General features: G+C 47.5%; 1 protein-coding gene across 4 annotated transcripts in view; it reads left to right on the plus strand.

The window, feature by feature from the left end:
* Positions 1–21,972, plus strand: part of CELF1 (CUGBP Elav-like family member 1) — a 1,228,135-nt gene that overhangs the window by 985,664 nt on the left and 220,499 nt on the right. For 3 of the 4 annotated variants that reach the window (XM_069623100.1, XM_069623103.1, XM_069623105.1), the window contains exon 15: positions 950–2,679. The exons of the other annotated variant lie outside the window; for it this stretch is intronic. The gene's annotated coding sequence lies outside the window, so the exon portion shown is untranslated. Of the gene's footprint in view, positions 1–949; positions 2,680–21,972 lie in introns of those variants that run through there. 4 annotated transcript variants of the gene reach the window in all.

The following is a 21,972-nucleotide window of genomic DNA, read 5'->3' on the forward strand; positions in this document are numbered from 1 at the left end:
AAGCCAAAGCTTCATTTGTGAATTTGAACAGCCCAATGTCCTCTAGCGGACTAAAAAATATTATAAAAGTATCTGATTATAAAGGATACCCAATCTGGAGCGGCATAGTTCAGGGTAAGTAACCTTTACTTCTCCACTGCTCTCCTGTCACCCTCGTGTTGTACAACTTTTATTTATTCAGTGTCCCCAGTACACTTCGCTCCACTTGCATCAACTCGTCTCATTGATCTATTTCTTTCAGCATTCTTTTTCCTTCTTCCAATACTTCATGCGTCCCAGCGTTTATCCCTCTTTGCTACTCTTTCCTCCTTTGTGAAGTGTCCTATTTCAAGCAGTTTACCCCTACCTCTTTTCCAAAGATTTGATGTGTTGCTTTGCTCTTCTTCATCCTTCTTATTCCCTACCCATTTAATAATGTGGGGTGTTACTTTGCTTCAGTATCACCTGACAGATTTTGATTCCCCCCAGGTCCCAAACTTTGCTTTTTCCGTCACCTTTAATGACACCACTTAACTAACTGAAAGAGGTACCCTTTTTGGGTTAGTTAACTGGACTCCTTTTCCTCACTATGTTGCTGTAGACGCCTCATTCTTGGGCATTCCTTTCATCCCCTGCTTTCCGTGCTTTATGTTGGTTGTACCATTCTCCATGTTCAACCCTGCTTGCACTGCTCAGCCTTTGATGTATACCTTTTGTGAATGAAAGATTCTCTGTCCTCCTCTGGTGGGCTGTTTAGCATTACTTGTTCACCCCCCACGACCCAATATGATGTGTTGCTCTTTATCAAGACAGTCTCAATCTTCATCGCACCATGTCTGCTCCCCCTTGTGATGTATTGCTCTGTGTTACTCAGCTGTTCATCTGCACTCTCCCTCCTCCCCTTTGTGATGTGATGTATTGCTCAGTGTTACTCAGCCATTTTCCTGTTCTGGTTTGTTTTGTTTTCTAGATTCCTCCCTGCCGTTTGTTCATCGTTGTGCCTAAAGCATGTCGGTGTGGCGTTCAAGTACATCGTCCAAATCCTTGTCTCTTCAGCTTCTCTGATGCTTGAACTCTCACCTTTGACCCTGTGTTGACCTTTGATACTGATGTGTATTTGTTGTTTTATCACGTTCATTTTGTTCTTTCTTTGTTTTTCTTTGCTGTTGTGCTGCTAGCCGAGTCCTTCTAGAAAGACTGCTGAGAGGGAGGAAACATTTCAACTTTGCATTTGAATATTTAAAAAATATCTATTTTTCTAGACGTTGGTAAACTAAGCACTTGCTCTTGTTATAGATTCTTTGTAGCAGTTTCTGGCACAGCCTTGCTAGCACACCTTGTTTACTTGTGTCTGAACATACAGATGCAAGGCTGAATCCAGAAAAGAAAAACATTAAAAAAGCATTAAAAAAGATTTTCAAGAGGGATGGGCGAGGACATGAGCTTCTTGTGGCAAGTGCTCACACAATCAGCTTGAGGGGGAATGGTTTCTACCAAAGCTCAAAACTGACTGGTATTGCACCCCATCTCATCTGTGGTGACAGTTTATGCAAGGAAAAAGGAAACCGGAGCTACTTTCAGAACCTGGTTTCCCACTGTTTACGTTATTAATGAGTGGATTACCTGTATGATACAGTAGTCTCTTCCCTTAAGCTCTCTACAGCAAATGAAAGTATTTTAAAATCAAACTAGCATAGTGCCGAGAAGTTTAGTGGGATCTGTGCACAGTCTCATGCTGCTCCCAAAATGTCCTCGCCCGCTCCTCCCTTATGGCTCACCATTAACCCTCAGTTGTGCCATTTTTAGGGTTGGTGAACTATTTGTTTTTTGACCTGTTTAACTGCCCCACCCTACTACCCCCATCCTGCTGTGCGTTTAGATTTTGATTTTAGGGTATTTCAACCCTTTAGTGCCCTGCTGATAATTGGCCACCCCAACACTGTGAGGTCGCCTGTGACTCGCCTCTTCTGCATCATAATCAGTCTTATTAACTTAACAACTTCCACTTCTATAATACTGGTTATGGAGCCTTCATTGCTCATTTTGTATGAATGAGGTTGGGAGTTCTGTTTTTCCATTAGGTTATACTGCCCGCCAAGGAGCTCTAAAGTAGTTTGCACATGTTCTAGGGTAGCACTGAATATTAAAGGCTAGTCGATTGTAGTTTGGAGCTGTGGATGGCCAGAGAGCTTAGAATGTGATAAAGCTTTGCCTTCAACATTTACTTATAAACTGAGTCTGGAGAAAGGTGTTGAAAGACCAGAAATACATCTGCACTCTTCTAAAGGTTTTAATGGGGCCCTTGACTGTTAGAGAAGCCTTTTACCTAGTGTGTGAGGGGGAAGGAGTATATTTAGAAATATATGTATATAAGGTGTTAGGGAGGGCTGGAGTTGAGCGAGGAGAGGTGATTGAGTAGGAACTGCCATATGAGATTGGATACAGGAAGGTACCCAGACGGGACTTCTAGGTTCCATGCCCAGATTTCTTTTGGTTAAGTACTTTGGGAATAGGATTTTGTAGGCTACTAGGTTGAGCGCTGGTCAAATGGAAAGCCGAAAAAGTCAAGGAACTGGAGGCGGTGGCAAGTCTAAGAACTGTCAAGGTGTATGACTTCAACCTGAATGAAAGAATGAATGCATGCATTCGAAGGATGAGCTCCGAAACTGCAAAGCCTATAGAATGGCAACGGCTTTTGAAGTGGGGACTAAAAATGGCGCATGAGCGGTGTGCTGGAAAGTCATTAGAAAGCTGAAAGCTGTTGAGATGGCTGTTAACTTTGTTGATGGCCTAGCAGGTTATGATAGTGTGGGATGGATGTGCAGCGGTTGCCCTAGAGTGGGTCTTTGATGGCTCAGAGATGATCTGATGGAGGCAGATCAAATACAGTCCTTGTGAAATTGAAGGCCACAAGCAATATTGTTATAAAGCCAAGATAACACTATAAACGCACAGCCCAATTCTTGAATGGTGGAATGGTAGACTTATCTGTGCACTGGAGTGTGAAGCAGCAGCATTCACTCACACCTCGTTTCTCACAACAACCTGTGGATATGTTTCTAAATACAATTTGAAGATGCCAAATCTGAATGTGACTGAGCACTGCTGCTCATTTCTGCTCTAGTTTTCCTTTATTTTATTGCCTTCCTCCCTTTGTTTTTTATTTTGCTTGTTTTTAATGGATTTAAGATTGTAGAGCACATTAGCCTCTGATTTTTGGCTGCTTTTTGTGAATAATTAAAAAAAAAAAACCTTTTGGAGATAAACCTGTGGGCTTTTATATTGGTACAAACTGATTGTATTTAACACGAGGGTTTTGTACAGTTTTTTTGCCTTTTCTACTAGAAAACATGTAAAGTGATTATCTCTCAATGTGAAGCTCATGAGTTAAAGTGCCACTGACCGTCCCTGTTGCCCGTTGGCTGGAAAATTTTTAACCCTGTCCAAACCCCATTTCATTGTTGGACTAGTCCCTCCCCTTTCATATGTGGGCTCCACCTTGCAGGCTGTAACTCATCTCCTGTAATGGAGACCCCCTGATAAGGGCTTCTTCTGCTGACCAGCTCCTTACCACATACTGCTTCCCATTTCATGCAATCTCACCTCTGTGGCTGAGGTATCCTCTTATTGCTGCATTCTCCTCACTTTATATGTTCAGACTTTTCCGTTTACAGATGCTGTCCTCTGTCCCAAAAGCAGACTCCAAACAAACTTTTTAACCGACCCACAGAGTTGTGATGTTCATTCCTACTAAAAGAAATGTCTTCCCTTGTATAGAGGTGCTGACACCACCCTTAGAGATGATGGCCATCCCCTGCTGGAAGTTACAAATGGCATAGTGTACCCTACAAAATCCACACTGACCCTTTAAGTGTGATGGTGACCACTTACGGGCTGCAGAGATGGTGAACGGCCGTACTGCCTGCAGGAGCAGAGACCAGGATCTGAGTCTCATTCACCAGACATGCTTCTTTCCCTGAGGATTCCCTTGTTTTTGTTTTGCAAAGCTAAATGTCCGTTTTGTTTTTCTGTGTGAAAATGTGTTGTAATATGTAGAAAATAATGGATTTACTTTAATGGTTTAACGAGAAAAAGCAGGAGGTTGCTTGTTTGTCAGTCACTTAGTTTCGAGTTTGTGGATTTGAAGCTTGGAAGGCGATCTGTTCGTCAAGAGAGCCAGCAAATCTGTGTTTAAGGATTATTTGTGCTCTTTTTCTTTGTCCCAGTGGGGTACTTATGGATGTTTTAATTGCACACACACACACACACCCTGACAAAAATAATTTTGTACAAGTGTTGCCTCCTTGTGTTTATTTGCTATTAAATTGTTTGAAAAAAACTGTTGTCTCTGAATTACCTTTTCAGCAGATAAAAGAATATTCTATATGATGGGTTCTGAAACACTTGTCATAATTGCTGGAATATATTTGTAAAATGGTGCCCCTCAAAATGGAAAAATAACTTGGTGGCAAACTCACTGCTGTGCATTGAGGGGCTTTAGAGCCATACGACTCCCTTAATGTGATGAAATCCACCTATTCCACGGTAGAGACTCTGATTTTACTTCTACCCGTTTTAAAGTGCAAGAATTTAAAAAGGGCTCTTATGTTTCTGAGGGTTGCGCATATGCTTAGAATCGCATGCTTTGCATAGGCCGACATCTAGTGGTTGGTACAAAGCATTGCATTCTTTTCGAATTCGAAAACAGGACTTCGACAGGGCATTCCCCTAATTCTATCTATATTGTTGTGTACAGTACCTGTGACCCTTCACATGTTTAGTTCCTCGGGTTGGTCACATTAAGCAGAGTTTGGTGAAAGTTATCGTTCTGCTCGAGCAAGATTAGTATTATTGATATTATATTCACTCAACACCAAAGATCACTCGGTAAAGTCTCTATGCCTGGCAAGTATTTCTCTGTCATCGGGGCGCTTGATTTCAGAAGTTCGGCGGTAGTCTCTCAACGTCTCCAAGCATGTTTAGGTATTGCGGTAAGGTGAGTTTTGCCCTTCCTGTGACCATAGGTTTCCCTGGAGAGATGCACATTGTGTAATTACTGCCTTCACACAGGATCATCCAGAGAAGAATTGTCAAACCTGTAAAGCTCTTTAAAACAGACACTCAAAGATAGATGGTCGAAGCGAAGGGCGGCATAGGCACTGCTGGCTGAGGCATCTGTTGAAATTTCATCCTCAATGTTTTCCACGACTGCGGTACAGGAGACTGGTTCGAAAGCAGGGGCTCTGTGTCCAAAGTGCATTGTGACAAATAGATTGCATTGACAGGCCTCTCTCCCACTAAACAGGTCTCTCAAATTTGGTAGGGGCTCTGTCTCCATATTAAATTGTGTGATATTTTTAGATTGCATTGATATGCCTCTCTCACACTCTACAGGTCTCAAGTTTAGTTGGGGTTCTATTTCTAGGCTTTCATAAGGCATAATTCCTAGCTCCGCCCCTCCAAATCACCCTTCAACTAGTTGATATCCTTCTTAAGCCCACACTGCTTGTTCACTGCAGGGAACCGAGTATAGGGAGACGGACGCTAAAGAGAGCCGCTGATAACACCCAACTATATAACCCTCAACCACCTCCCCTTCCCCTCTCAAGTCATCGACTGAACGAGTCTGCAACATCAGCCGGAAATACCACCCACAAGTAGAGCCCTAACTGTTAGCGGACAGCCATCCACTCCCACTACTACACCACAAGACAACAGACCAAAGCAGAACCAACTAGACGTCAGCAAACAAACTAAAACAACTTCTCACAATGCCACGCAAATGACCCATTCCGAAGGAAAGAAAAAGTAGAAAGTACAAAAACTCAGGAACCGCAACAAAGAACCACTACTACAGAACGCACACCTACAGTCAGGAACGAACAAGAATTGAACCAACACACCAGAGCAAACCAACCCAACGCTAGAAGCAACAACATCAAACTACCCAACACAAACGCGCAGAAGAAGGAAGAAAAACACAAGTAACAACAAACAACTGATGCGATAACACCTTACATCACCAAAGCAAGAAGAACTTCCAATCGACAACCACAACTCATGGAAGACGAACCCGATGAAAACAAAAACCCAAGAAAGAACCTAGAAGAAATCTTTGTTGACGCCGACACCCCAAAACCTACACCTCAATAGATCGACCAGGAAGGAAACCCCAACACCGATCAGACGACCTCAATAAGAAAGCCCAAACCAAACACCTCGAAACTCCACTGCAATTTATAAAGGCAAGATCCATGTCAAAACGCTCAACAGAGATCTTCGACCTACTCGATGACAACGGCTTTGACATCCTGTTCATCACAGAAACATGGCTGGACGACAACTACAAAATCACACTCCAAAGCTGCCTTCCAACCAACTTCAAATGCCTTCAAATAAACAGGAAAAACAAAAAAGGAGGAGGCATCGCAATAGCATTCAAATGACACCTGAAAATAAAAACGGACAAACCGCTCAACATCCTCGACTGCGAAACCATGGTAATACACCTAACGGCAAGCCCAAAATCCAACGTCTCATTCATCCTGGTGTACAGGCCACCGACATATGATGCAACCTTTGTCGACAACTTCGTAGAAGCCATCACCAACATAGCCATCAACCACGAACACCTAATCATCCTGGGGGACTTCAACATCTGATTTGAAGACAGTCACGCCAACTCCCAAAACTCACTGATTGAACAACTCACTACCATGAAACTACAACTAGTCAAAGGGGCAACACACTTGGCAGGACACACCATCGCAATTTTAACCAAGGAAAAACTCATCACCATGGCACCGCCGATACAAATAATGTGGAGCGACCATCTCATCATCCCATTCGTGATCACTCTCCCTACCCAAGTTTGCACCCAACCTCCTAAACTCACAACCACCACAAAAAGAAACTGGAAACATGTCAAAGAAAGCAACCTATTCGAACAACTGGAGTTAACCAAACCATCAACTACAGAACTAGAGCTAGCTGACCTATACGGGAAAGCGGAGCTACTACACAAATGGATTGCAGACACAATTGACAAGATCGCCCCAGAAAAACCATTCACCTCATCAAAAAAGAACAATGGCAAAATGGTTCACCCCACTATTAAGCACCATGAAAAAGGAAAACTAAAAGATGGAATTGGAATGGAGGAAAGAATACAACCCAGACAAAAAAAACACTGTTCCAGAGACACATCTGTGCATACAATAAGGAAATTCCAAAAGGCGTCAAACATCATTAAATAAAAGAGAAACCCAACAGGCTGCGACAACACCCAACCCCCCCCCCCCCCCCCCCCCTCAGAGAAACTATGCAATGACCTGGCAGACCACTTCAAGAAAAAAAAATCAATGACATCCGACAAACCATACAAAACATGCAAACCTATGACAGAACCCCAGCACAAACTCAAAATTTCCTGAAATATCAACAGAGGCATTTGTAATGCTGGTAAAACAGAGCAAGAAAGCAGGATCACCCATGGATCCCTGTCCCCCAGACATCTTCAAATCAATCCTCGCACAAGGAACTCCAGCAGAATACTACAGAAACATTCTGAACCTGTCACTAGCAACAGGAACTGTACCGAGGACCTTCAAATCAGCATATATCAAACCACTTCTGAAAAACACAAGTGGCGACATAGAAAATCTCTCCAACTACAGGCTGATATCAAACATTCCCTACCCGGCAAAACTCCTGGAAACCTACGTATACAAACTAACACAAGAATACTTTAGAAAAACACCACCTGCTAGACCAAGCGCAAGTCGGTTTCAGACCCGTAAGAGGAACGGAAACAGCACTACGATCCATCTGGGACGGCCTAAAAACTAACGCAGACTCTAACACACCCTCAGCCCCCATTCTACTTGACCTCTCCTCAGCCTTTGACACATTCATGACACCCTAACCAAAAGACTAGAAGACATAGGCATAACGGACACAGCACTGCTGTGGACTTAATCACTCCTAGCAGACAGAACAGAAACCGTATGTATTAAACCCTTCAAATCCATTCCAAGAGTTAACAACTGTGGAGTCCCACAAGGATCCTCACTATCACCACTATACTTCAACATCTACCAAACTCTGGTTATTAGAATCTTCAAAAAGTACATTACATGCTACAACTACGCAGATGATACTCAAATCATCTACAAAATCAAACGCACCTAAGCCGATCATTCAACCCTAATCGAGTGTCTAAAAAGTCAACTGGATGACTGCCAACAACCTGAAAATCAACCCAGGAAAGACAGAAATCCTGATCATATCCAAAGACCAAGAGAACGAAACTGCCATCCCGTGGCCAACGGAAATGGGAACCTCACCATCTAAGGTAGTAAAAAATCTGGGAGTCCTGATGGACAACACCCTAACCTTAGAGCCACAAGTAACTGCAACAGTCAAATGCTTTTTCCTCCTCCACACGGCAAGACGAATCCTACCTTTTCTCTCCTTCACGCTCAAAACACCCACTATCGTCCCCCTCATGTCAAGAATCAACTATGCAAACAGCCTCTACCTCGGAATTCCAGAATGCCTCCTGAAGAAACTACAACGGATCCAAAATACAGCAGCCAGACTACTCCTCAAACTATCAAGAAGAGAACACATCACTCCTGCCCTAAAAACACTAAACTGGCTCCCAGTAAAACATTGCATCACCTTCAAAGCAATGCATAACACACAGGGCAATCAGTGGACAAGGAGCAGAATTCCTACAAAAGAAAATGACAATCTACAAGCCAACAAGACTCCTCAGGTCAAGTAACGAAATCCACCTGGAACGAAAACCATACCTCAAGAAAAAACTCGGAGCACCTCCTACCACTTGGCTGCAAAAACCTGAAACATCCCGAAGAAATGAACACCAAAAATCACCTACAATTTTGGAAATTACTAAAAACCTGGCTCTTCAACACCACAGACTCCAACTGAAACAGAAAGGAAAGGGATGACTAAACAGGAGTGGACACAGGCAAACCCTAGAACTGACTGTGGACAGCTCCCTATGTGGAGAAGCTCCCACGGCACGAAGGATGCCTGGCAGAGTGGAACACAGGCGACACCCATGGAGACGGAGCCAGCAACCCACCCTAATCCCACCAAACACCCGCACTCGCCCCTTAGTTGCCACCAGGTACCACACTGTTGTGGAATTGTCAGTATATTGACAGTTCACCACACTAGCTGAGCTGTGGACAGTGGCAGGTGCACTAGCTGTATGAGTGGGAAGGGAAGACGCGTAGGGCTGCGTGAGAGAATATGGGGAGCAGAGGGCTGGATGTAAAATGGACCTCGAAGGCCGGACGAACCCAGATCAGGACAGAGGCGCAGGGGTGCTCCTGAACCCCACCTTTTGGAGATTACAGAAAACCCAGCGCCTCAAGCTAGGATAAAGATGCCAACTAACCAATTGCACTAATTTCACCCTCTGCATACACCTCTCAAACACCAAACACAACCACAAACCTACAGCAGAACAAACTGCACAAACATCACTACATTGCAACAACAAAACAAAAAAACACACTCGCACAACAGTACACAATGATTACCTGCCGCAAACACCCCAGGCCCAGCCAACGGACCCACCGGGTTGAGGCCGCCAACCGCACATCACTGCTCTTGCACTATTTCCAGCTTCCTCCCACTAACCACCCCTCCCTCCCTCTTTCAGTGCGCCAAGGGACCACTCCGGTGGTGATAGTGTGCGGTACAAATGTCCTTAAACATTAACACTGTTGGGGAAGAAGCTCCAAAGTGCAGGCCTCCGGTCCAGTAATGGACACGATCCCTGTTGACAAAAGGTTGTGCATATAAAACACCCACATGAGGGCTGTTCAAAATTGGCAGTCTAGTTATCAATGCAGAGTAAAAGTAATTGCGGTGTCCCTCACAAACAACCCACCCGTTCCTGCAGCAAATAAAAAATCTGATCCAAAGCGCTCAGCCTTTAGTAGCTCACACGTGTTCCATGTTCCAAAGTCAGTCCAGCTGCTGATTAAAAAGGGAACACAGGAAACACATCAACAGAAGTCTAGCCTCACTTAGGTAGATGGCTCTTTGTTAGATGCCCTAAAGGGAAAGGGTGCCTCTCGAGTCTCAGAATCTGAGGAAGAGGAGGATGTTGTTTTCCACTTCAGTCTCCTTCAACCTCATTGACCAAAGAGTGATTTGAAAAAACTATGGACAAGAAGTCCTCTTTCATGGATTTCTTAGAAAAACACCCCATTGAGAGAAAACCTATTTATTGGAACAGAGGACACTGCACCACCAAAAAAAGCCCAAGCAGCCTACACTACTGGTAGATGACACCATTGAGGTCAAGGATTACACTGATGAAGGGTACATTGGATGAAGATCCAAATATTCAATCAGCTGATTAATCTGCCTTCTCCGTATATTGACCACTCAATTGCATCATCCATAACAGATGCTCACATTTTATATAATCTTTGTTTTAAAAGACTGCTCAACATCGTAAGATGGAGAAATACGAGTCAAAGGAGGATGCACATTTCATTGAGTAATTCCTCAATGAAAAGGAGCAAATGGGACAGTATATCCATCAATTGCAGACCTGCTTTTTGATCAACAAAGTTTGTTCAACATAATTAACAAAGTTGCTTAATAACGGATAAAGTGATACATCCAGAATTATTTTATGTGCCTGTTCTTTTTTCTTCTTTATTTAAAGCAAAGCTTGTTTAGTTGACTTTTTGCTTCAAAATTACTAATACTTTTCTGATTCATTTTCCCTTTATGATTCACTTTTCAATTGTTTATTTCTATTGCATCTTTTTTGAAAAAAACTGCAGTTTTTCTCTTTTGGATTTCACTGTTTATCCACATATGTATTCTTATTCTAAATATTTATTCAAATGTTATCTTCATTCTTTTTTAATTCAAATATGCAAATTAATAAAAATACCATATTTTTGATTGTTTTCAGAATTTAAGAGGCTTTAACCATATTGTGATATCCTAGTAGATACACACCATTTTGAAGTCATTCAAATAATTAATGTACTTTTTTTTTTAGCACTGTGGACCTTAGTGTTTTCTTTATCTTTATGTCCCAATCCGCTGTTTCTTATGGGGCTCTCCCTATCTTTTGTGTATGTATCCATCTATTGCAATCTGCGAAAAGGACAACTCCTTTACTGGTTACTCCAGCGCTCACTAGGGCGGTACGCCACTCCATAGAGAAGTGCTTTAAACATGTTCCTGTGACCCTCTTTTAATAATAGGCCATTTTACACCAGACTTGCTGATAGTGTCTACAACTCCTAAAAGGGCTCGGACCCCTTTAATGTTTTTAGAATCTCCACCTGATAGAGAACAAGAAGCTCTGGGGAAGAAGGTAGCAACCGCCACAGCTTTCACAAAAGGTAGCAGGCGCTCCTCTCCAGAGAGAACATGGCATGATAACCTGTTCTGAGGTGAGAGTTTGCAGCACACGCTTTTTGCTCACTGTACCTTTCACAGATGGGAAATATCCATTTGCATATCAGTCTTTGTCCCGCCCACATGGGCAGTCCAGCACCAAAATGCTATGGCAATTCCTCTCTGAACAAGAGTACCGACAGCAACCCCATACACGTGTTTCAGCCTTGTGAGGTGAAGCTGTGCCTCTCTGAGCACAGTGAGCAGGGAGACTTGCATATCACTTGCATTGCCAGGGCCACTGCCGTGATGGCCACCTTCAACCGGCACAGTGGGTTCAGATGGATGATCTAGTTGGAGATGTCCAAGAACCCCTTAAGTCACAAATGCTCAAGGTAGTACATAAAGGCAATCCATCTGCAAATGCAGTTAATAAAAATGCCCTTGACTCAGCTGAGACTGATGGCGGAATTCTTGCAGAAGGTTCTGTTGTCAAAGGACATGCTTTGCTGCGACGGTCAGGTTTCAGACCAGAAACACAGGCCACTCCTCAAAATGCGGCTTGCGGGCACAGTTCTTTTTGGGATGTTGATGAAGCCTTGAAAAAAGCCAAAAAAGAACATGACCCTTTCAAGATCTTGGCCCATATCTCAGGCAAACCTTTTCAACAGAGGCATTTTCTAGGCAAGCAATGTTTCCGTACCCCAAGTGTTCCCCGGAAAGCAACTATGTGCCTATACACCAAGTACTTGGTTTTCAAACCAAAGCCAACCAGGCACACCACCATCAGAGTTGCCGAGGCTGTTTTGGCATGGAAGAAGCTTGGGAAGAGGTCAGTCCTCCAGAGGAGCGGCCTCTGCCTCAAAGCAGTGATGTCTGGGTTCATGTTCCCTCCTATGTTATTTAAGTTTTATTTATTTGCTTATACCGTGCCGAAAGATCGCAAGCATCAGGCCGTGACGAAAAGACACTAGACGTGATAACATACATGCACAGAAGACACTTGGCTGTACCAAACATGGAGCACTGTCTGCCTAACTAAATTGTCAGCATTGGCTTTACTTTAATGAGTTTTCAATTTTTTCCTAAATGTCGGATACTTAGACTCTAGTCTCGGGTTTAGTGGTAGTTTGTTCCATTTAGCTGCTGCGGCTGTAGGGAAGGCTTTACCGAGGCAATTCAAACGCTTGTTTAGTGCGATGACAATTTGGCCTAACGCTGCAGATCTCAAATGCCCGCCCTGGTACATAACGGGTTATCTTTCAGATAGGCTGCTGCTTTCCCATGGAGACATTTGTGGACCAATGTCAAAGCCTTAAATTGTACTCTGCCCTCCACCATTAAACAATGCAGCTCCCTTCTGGCACTGCTGATATGCTCAGACTTAGATTTTTCTTTCTCCAGCATGGGGTCTGGCATGGATTCACATGCTCATGAATATTCCCCGTCGTCAGGCTGGGAATCCTCGGTAAAGAAAAAATCAGTTTCGTTTCTGATCTGTCTGTCTTAGTAGTAACCAATCACTGATCTCTGGGTCATACTGCCCCCAGCCAATGACTGCCTTCTCCCTAAGCCCCGCCTCTGGCAGCCATCCTCAGATTTTTACCGCACGCTCAAGTGTTGGGAGTCCTCGTGTTTAGCTCTCGAGTTTTTTTACTGCGTTTTCACGTTTTTTCAGGAGACTTCTCATTTTTTCGGTTTAATCGAGCCTCAAGCTCCACCGTTTCTACTTCCGATAACGGGGACCCGTTTCGGAATTCTTCTACGCCCCTCAAGGGTGAAGTTTTCATCGAGTTTACACTTCTTGGAGGATTCCGGAAGATCTGCGGCCTACCTCAAGACATGGCCCAGGACAAAGGGAGCTCGACGCCCGGATCCAAGCTGTTCAGGAACTGCCCTGGATGCGGATTATATAACGTTTTCAAGGAGGATGAGCATTCACAATGTCTCTACTGCCTCCATGGGGACAAGACGCACGTGGAGAAGGACTGTGCGTTCTGCAAGAACCTTTCGGAACGGACCAAACAAGATTGTTGTTCCCGCCTCGCCACCTGGCTGGAGAAGGGCACAGCAAGTGAGAAGGCGAAGATGAAGTCTGAGCGGGCTTCTAAGTCCTTTGAGGGCGCCCCGGTGACGGGGGCCCAACAGAAGGCCAAGCACCGCGAGTCCGCGGGCTCCGGGAGCGCTGAAAGGTCTGGCTCTTCGGCTGCCAAGCAGAGCGCTACTTCCCCGGCACGTTCGACCATGAGCCAGCGCTCTGGGTCGGGGAAGAGGAAGTCCGAGAACCCGGGTAGGCCGCTGGAGCGGACCCGGTCAGTCTCTAAGGGGGAGCGAGGTGTTGACCCTCCTCCTCAAGGCGAAGGCCCAGGACGCACCTAAGGTGGTGAGGGCCTTGATCCACCCGGCTAAGGCCTCTACCGAAGTGGTCTCTGTGACCCTAGCGGAGCCGGCTGAGACTACGCCAATGGAAACGGCCTCTGGGCCCAGTGTATCCCTGCCGCCGCTGAGGGAATCCTCTTTCCAGCCCATCGCCAAGACCCCCGTGAACCCCCCGGCTGAAAAAGAGGGGGGGGGGCCGGTGGCTGTTACAGACTCTGAATCAGCCTCTGTGGAGGAGCTGGAGGAGACCGAGAGGGGCCTCAACGAAAGGTCCATAGGCCTCAACGAGAGGTTCATAAACCTCAACGAAAGGTTCTAGAAAGTTCGATCCCAGGGGACGGTCCCTGCTGACATGATCGATGATAGCGACGAGGACGACGAACGGCCCACTGGAGCGGCCATCCCGTCCGTCGCAGCCATTGCCAGAGCCCCAGGATAGCTCGGCGGCCTTTTTGTTGGCAATCCAATCCTTATGTACCGAGATAAGGACGAGATTACCATGCACCCCGACGTAGGAGCCAGAACCAGGCCCGTCGGGAAGCCCTCCGAACAAGCGGAAGAGAGTCCACCCCGCTCCGGCCTTCGTGCCTGCGAGACCGGCGTACCCCTCATCCCCCTTGCCGGGAGAGGATACAGCGACGGATATGGGGACGGACAACGGCAGCGATGACGCAGTGGACATCCCGTCATCACCCCCCCCCCGACGAGGTTGGCTCTTTCAACGCCATGATAACCAGGGCATCCGAGATCTTCCAGCTCTGCCCTGAAGTACAGAAAAAGGAGGACAGCGCCAGACAGCGAGGGTAAGAAGTTGGACTCTATGGGACGACAAGTCATCTCGTCGTCGGCGGCGATGACGATTAAGGTGGCCAATGCCTTAGCGATCGTGGCCCGCTACAACAGGGAGCTCTGTTTCAAGATAGCTCCCCTGCTAGATTTCCTGCCCCTGATGACAAAAGGGCGGAGGCCCTAGAGATTCTGCAGGAGGGCGAGGTGGCGTCGGATCACGCCATTACAGTGGCAACGGACATTGCCGATACCGGATTTCGCCAACTGGGCAATGGAGTTTGCCTCCGGCGACTAGTATGGCTCAAGGCGACAGACTTTCGCCAGGACGTCCAGACCAGAGTGTTGGACATGCCGTTCGACGGCAACAACCTCTTTGGTAAGGCAGTGGATTAGTCTCTACAGGCCATCAAGACCGACTCGGAGACGGCCCGGGCCCTTGGGGTGCTTCAGCAGTGACGGCCCTTTCGGAGCTCTGGAGGCAGACAGGGTGCCTCCAAAGGATCCAGCGGTGGCTCCTCCACCTACCGCCAGGCGGCCCGCTCCTCTTCCCAGGAGGCCTACAGAGGTCGCGGCAAACAAGGGGGTTCTCGCCGTCGTCGCCAAGGCGGCAAGGTTGCCCCCAAGCAAGACTGACCCGGCCGTGTTGTCGGGGGCCCCCACCGATGCACCCCGGTGGGAGGCCGGCTGACTAAGTTCGTCGGCGTGTGGGAGTCCATCTCCACCGACCGTTGGGTGTTGGACGCCCTGTCCAACGGGCACTCACTGGAATTCCAAAAGAAGTGCCCTTGCATTCCTCCCGTGGCCAGGAAGGAAAATCACGTCCCTCAACTGCTGTTGGAGGTAAGGGCGATGCTCAAAGGTGCCATCGAGCTCGTCCCCAGAAGGCTCCGGAGTGTACTCGAGGTACTTCCTCGTCAGGAAGAAGACAGGCAGTTGGCGCCCCATCCTGGACCTGCGCCGCTTAAACAAGTACATCAAGGCGCAGAAATTCAGGATGGTCACCCTCCAGCACGTGCTGGGACAGCTGGAGGAAGGCGACTTCCTATCGTCGCTGGACCTGGAGGATGCTTACTTCCACATCCCCATTCTAAGAAGGCACAGGAAGTTCCTCAAGTTCGTGGTTCAAGGATGCCACTACCAATTCAAAGCCCTACCGTTCGAATTAAGGTCGGCACCCAGGGTCTTCACCAAGTGCCTGGCACCAGTGGCTGCGCCTGCAGGGGATCCACGTCTACCCCTACCTGGACGACTGGCTAATCCGGGCAAGTTCAAGGGAACTCGCCGTCGATCATAGGGCAAGGACCGTCCGGTTGTTCACGGAGCTGGGGTTCTCCATCAACTACCCCAAATCCCACCTGGTTCCGTCGCAAGTAGCACTGTTTTTGGGGGCGAAGCTCGATACAGTAGAGCAATTGGCCTCCCATTCAGAGGAGAGGACCAAAACCATCCTGGGCAGGGTACGGCGTCTGTTGGCCACGTACATGGCCAGGGTGAGGTTCATCGAGTCACTTCTCGGGATGATGTCCTCATGCATCTACCTTGTACCCCTTTGCAGACTTTGGATGCGTCTGCTACAGGAGTTCCTCGATGCCCGCTGGTTTCAGGCGGGGGGCTGCTTCGAGGACAGGATCCCCCTCGACGAGGAGTTCCGTTGGGCGATCCTATGGTGGGGCACCCAGGCTCACCTCAGGACAGGCACGGACTTTCAAACCCCAGCGTTTCAGGAGACAGTGACTACGGACGCCTCTCTGGAGGGTTGGGGGGCCCACACCGGAGATCTCCACGCAAGAGGCCTTTGGCTCCCGGAGGAGAGGTCTCTTCACATCAACATCTTGGAGCTCCGTGCAGTGTTCTGGGCGCTCAAGTTGTTCCTCCCGTCCCTCAAGGACAAAGTGGTGAGGATCTTCACCGACAACACCACCACGATGTTCTACATACAGAAGCAGGGGGGCACCAGGTCCCCAGCCCTATGCAAGGAGGCCCAGGATCTGTGGCAGGAATAAAAAAACACCATCGCCGACTCACTCAGCAGGGAGCTACGCTCGTGCCACGAGTGGGAACTGCGCCAGGATCAAGTGGATCGACTCTTCCAACGATGGGGCAAACCCCAGATCGACCTGTTCGCGACGGCGACAAACTAGTGCCAGAGGTTCGCCAGCAGGTTCCCCCAGCCGAGGAGCATAGGCGATGCTTTCTCGTTCCCTTGGGACGGCCTGTTTCTATACGCGTTCCCTCCATTGCCGTTGCTGCTCCGCCTCATCAACCAGCCCAAGAAGTCCAGGTGCAGGATGATCCTCGTCGCACAGGTGTGGCCGAGGCAGATCTGGTTCCTGGACCTTCTGGACTTGTCAACGTCCCCGCCAGTCAGGCTGCCGGCGGATGCGGATCTTCTCTCCAGAGAAGGAGGTGCCATTCTACACCATGACCCACAGTCGCTGAACTTGCAGCCCTGGCTCCTGCAGCACTAGAGTTTGGAGGGTATGATATCCCGGCTGATTGCAGAGAGGTTCTTGCAAAGGCCAGGGCGTCCTCAACTCTCGTGTTACGGTCATAAATGGAAGAGGTTCTCTATCTGGTGCCGTGCACCGAAGATTAATCCTCTGCGGATTACGGCCCCTCAAGTGCTGCCGTACTTACTGTCGCTGGCCAAAGCTGGACTGGCTCACGCCTCCATAAAAATACATCTGGCTGCCATCTCCCGATATACCAGGACTAGGGGACGGGTGTCCTTGTGGTCCCATCGCCTGGTAAAGGAATTTATGAAGGGACTATTCCAATAATTCCCACCGATGAAGGCCCCTGCCCCGACGTGGGAACTTAATGTGGTGCTGACCAGGCTCATGGGGGGGCCCCCATTCAAGCCTATGCATTCGGCGCCTTTGAAGTTCCTGTCATGGAAGACAGCGTTCCTCATGGCCATCACCTCTGCACGACGAGTGGGAGAGATTCAGGCCCTATCTTGCAAGCCTCCATACTTGACTTTTCATGACACGAGGGTGGTGCTGAGGACGCACCCCTCCTTCATGCCCAAGGTGCTGTCAGACTTTCACCTCAACGAGCCCTTGGTGTTACCAGTTTTCTTTCCGTCTCCTTCTACGCCGGCCGAGAGGACTCTGCACTCGCTGGATGTAGCTAGAGCGCTGAAGTTCTACGTGGACCGCACGAAGATTTTTCTGAAGACGTCATAACTGTTTGAACTTTGGGTCTGTGAATCAAGGGAAGGCTCTCTCGAAGACTTCCATTTCCAGATGGCTCTCCGGCTGCATTATGCATTGTCACCGGTTGGCAAACCGACCGCTGCCCGGCCGTCCGAGAGCCCATTCGACCAGAGCGATCGCTGCTACTACGGCGTTCCTGTCTGGTGTGACCCTGCTGGACATCTGCAGGGCTGCTACTTGGAGGTCGACGCACACCTTCACAAGATTCTACTGCGTCGATCAGGATCCAGGGAGGAGTCCAGGGTCGGCCAAGCAGTGCTGCGCAACCTGTTCGCTTAAGGTGAGCCTGGTGAGGAGGTAAGAGATGCTTAATGTTGAGTTGTTGTATTGCTTAATGTTGAGCCTGTTGCCACCTCCCGTGGTTGTGCATGTGTATACTGCTATGTATTCTTTTATTCATGAGCATGTGAATCCATGCCAGACCCCATGCTGAAGAAGGAACAAGTTACTTACCTGTAACTGTTGTTCTCCAGCATGGGTCTGGCATGGATTCACATGAGAAGCCTCCCACCTACCCCTCTGCGGCTCTTCACTTGGTCATACTGCCACTTCACGTGCTACCAAATCTGAGGGTGGCTGCCAGAGGCGGGGCTTAGGGAGAGGGCAGTCATTGGCTGTGGTCAGTATGACGCAGAGATCAGTGATTGATTACTACTACGAAAGACAAATCAGAAACGACACTGATACTGATTTTTCTTTACCGAGGATTCCCAGCCTGACGACGACAGGGAATATTCATGAGCATGTGAATCCATGCCAGACCCGTGCTGGAGAACAACAGTTACAGGTAAGTAACTTGTTCCTAACTACCCAAGGAATAAGAGAATGCTGCCAGAACATCTTTGCCTTGTACAAATGGAGATCCAGGTACTGCTCAAAAAACAAGCTGTTGGAGGTAAATCATGTTATTAGTCCTGTGTACCTACCTGTGTGCAAAGAAAGACCAAACAAAAAGGCAGTGCTGTAATCTAAGACCATTAAACAAATATGTACAGCTACACAAGTTCAGAATGACATTACAAGAGGGTGATTTTCTGACAACATTGAATAGGAAAGATGCATACTTTCTTATTACAATGCTCCCAGCACATCGGAAGTATGGAAGATTCAAACTAGGGTCATGTTCTTTATCAATTAAAGGTTCTGCCTTGTGGAATTGCATCAGCATCTTGAGCGTTCACAAAGGTGCTAGCAGTGGTCTCGGCACAACTTCACAAGGAAGGCATTCCAGAGTACTCTTATCTGGACTTCCGGTTACTAATGGGGGAAGATCCAACATTTTCTCAAATACTCAAGCCACGATCCATCTTCTCCCCGATTAGGGTTTTCAATCAACAACCCCAGACGGGGAAAACTATTTTTAGGGGCCATTATCAACGCAGCCAACACTAGACTGCCTCCTCCAATGAGATGGATCAAAACCTGGTAAACGCGGATCCCCTGTTACTTCTCTGGTTGGCGAATAAGTCAGAAGGGTTATGCCCTGCCTGATGAGTCTTGTATCTTCATTGTTCCACATGCCCGGCTGAATATCTGTCCACTAAAAGAATGGTTAGCGAAACAGTGATCTGAGGCAGGTGGAGATTGGTACGATCTAGTGGAAGTGTCACACAAGCGGGTGTTGGCTCCAATATGGTGGACACAACAGAACATGGGAAATCTTTTGTCAACCCACCAAGTCACAGAACCATCACAACAGATGCATCCCTAATGAGTTGGGCGCCCATTGCTTATACCTCACAGCTCCAGGCACATGGTCATTCCCAATACAAAACCAGCACATAAACGTACTGCGACTTCTAGCTGTACACATGGCACTACACGCTTTCTGAAAACATCTTTTGGGGAGGGGTATTTTGATTGCAACAAACAGTACAACACACTCCCCAAAGTTGTCCAAACTCGCTTAAGATTTGGAGGTCATGTCTTCAAAGGTCAGTACACCGCCAGGCTCAACATGTTCCAGGGGAACACAATGGTCTGGCAGACAGTTTAGGCAGAACACAATTGCTGGAGCATGTGTTGGCGTTGAACACAAACCTTTTTGTTCAGTGGGAACAACCAGCACCTTTTTCACAACTGTGAAAATTGGCCGAGTTACGCCTCCAGGTACCAGCAGAGGGACTTCCTGGGAAATGCACTTTGGATCAATTGATCAAGAATATTTGCTTACGCTCCCCTCTCCCAATTCCCCTCAACACTTCTTGGGCATGGTGGTCCACAAGATGCTTCAAGAACAATTAAAACTAATACTCATTACACCAATGTGGGTACACCCAACATGATACTCCTTTCTTCTAGAGATGTCTGTGTGCCCACCAATATAAATGACAGCAAGAACCTTTGGTCAGGGAAAGGTCCTACATACACACCCTCTTACAACCAACTTGACAGCCTGGCTCCATGGGTGGTAGAATTTGGTCATCTCAATTTACCAGAAAGATGCATGGAAATCTGAAGAGGCACGCAAACCCAACACTACGCATTTCTATTTTAATTAATATTTGATTATTTATATAGCGCTCTTTCCACATTGATGATAGATTTTGTACACAATCTGACAAACAATCTTATTGATTGCTCGCCATCACATATTCTATCATAACTCCTTCATTTACTTGACTCTGGTCTAGTATTTAATTCCTTAAAGGTTCATCTGGTGGCATTGTCGGCTTACACAACTTTAAGTAAGATCTGGTGGAGAATTTCAGTTATCAAAGTCTTCATGGAAGCAGTTAAACTGTTCCACCCACCAGTAGCAAATCGGCCACCAGGTTGGGGGTCTTAATGTTGTGCTAAGCAAACTCCCGGGTCCACCTTTTTAACCAATGCATAAAACATGCTTGATAGGCATCACTTATAGAGTGGGTTTCCATGTAGCCATTACATCTATTCGCAGAAGTAGTGAGCTTTAAGCTATGAGTGGCAGAACACTTGTGTTGACACTCAGACAAATGATTCACAGGTGTGACTGGCAGTGTGATAATTTTTATTACAGTTCCTTCAGTTCATCCCCCACCTTTATCAAGTATTGCTTGCTAGTGTAGCAAAAGCATGTGATTCTAAGCAGATCGAGAAGCCTCAGAAAACAATCATTACCTACCAGTAATAGTCTTTCTGTTGCTTGGGTCTCTTTATATTGAGATGCACCCACCCATCTTCCCCTGCTAAGGGAGTTCAAGGTAGAACAAACAGAATGTAAAATGATATTAATATGCTCAATGTAGAAACAATTTTATTTTGAGGGGATTGGGTCCTCCGACAAATTCCATATCTATGACAGGTAATGTCCACAGCTGTGCTGCTTTGGAAAATCTTTGGCTCCTGCGTCGATGATGTCGATGCGCCGTCCCCGAGGACCTCTGCCGACGTCACCCGATATAAGTAGGACGCACGTAGCCTCAGTTCTGTTTTTTCCGCAAACGTGTTCGCTTCGTGAATCTCGGTACGCCTCGACTCTTTGGAGTTTGCTGTATTCTTCTCGGTTCATTGAACCTGTTTGCTTTTTGTGAAAACCTGTTCGTGTCGATGTCTACTTCGTCTTCAACCCCGCGTCCGGGCTTCAAGAAATGCGGGGACTGTGGGTCCAAGATGTCGGTCACGGACTCGCACGACGCCTGCCTCTGGTGCGTCTGGGAGGCCCACGATACGGATGACTGTGTGGACTGCCAGTTGATCACGGCCAAGGCCTTGCGGGAGCGCAAGAAGAAGCTGTCAGTAGGTCGGGTGTCTAAGCCCCGGAAGTCGAGGTCTACGGGGCTTTCGACGGATGACTCGAGAGGCGAGACTCTGCGTCATCGTCGGAAGTCCAGTGGGTCTCCTTCCAGGAGTCAGTCTTGCCACTCCTCCACCTCTTCGAGGCATTCCTGGAAGCGCCGGCATTGGTCGCCTTCCCTGTCCTCTTCTGAGGACTCCGCCCATCGGCGGGTCGCTTATCCCACCATGCAAGCGACACCGGAGGAATGGGCTTCCTTCGGGAAGCAGATGTTAGCGATTCTTGAATCGCAGGGCACCGGTCCGTCCACGCCTCTGAGTGAGGTCTGTCGGCACCGGTCGAGAGACACTGCTCGTACGCCTTCGGGCTCGGGTGGTCGGCACGGCTCACGGGAAAGGTCCCGCTCGGACAAGGGTAGCCGTTCTCGCCATTCCTGTTTCAGTACCCGGTCCTCGACGCGCTCGAGACCGAGTGATCCTGTGCCGT

Source organism: Ambystoma mexicanum, chromosome 11 (genome assembly GCF_040938575.1).
Source record: "Ambystoma mexicanum isolate Mex_15411 chromosome 11, UKY_AmexF1_1, whole genome shotgun sequence".
NCBI lineage: Eukaryota > Metazoa > Chordata > Amphibia > Caudata > Ambystomatidae > Ambystoma > Ambystoma mexicanum.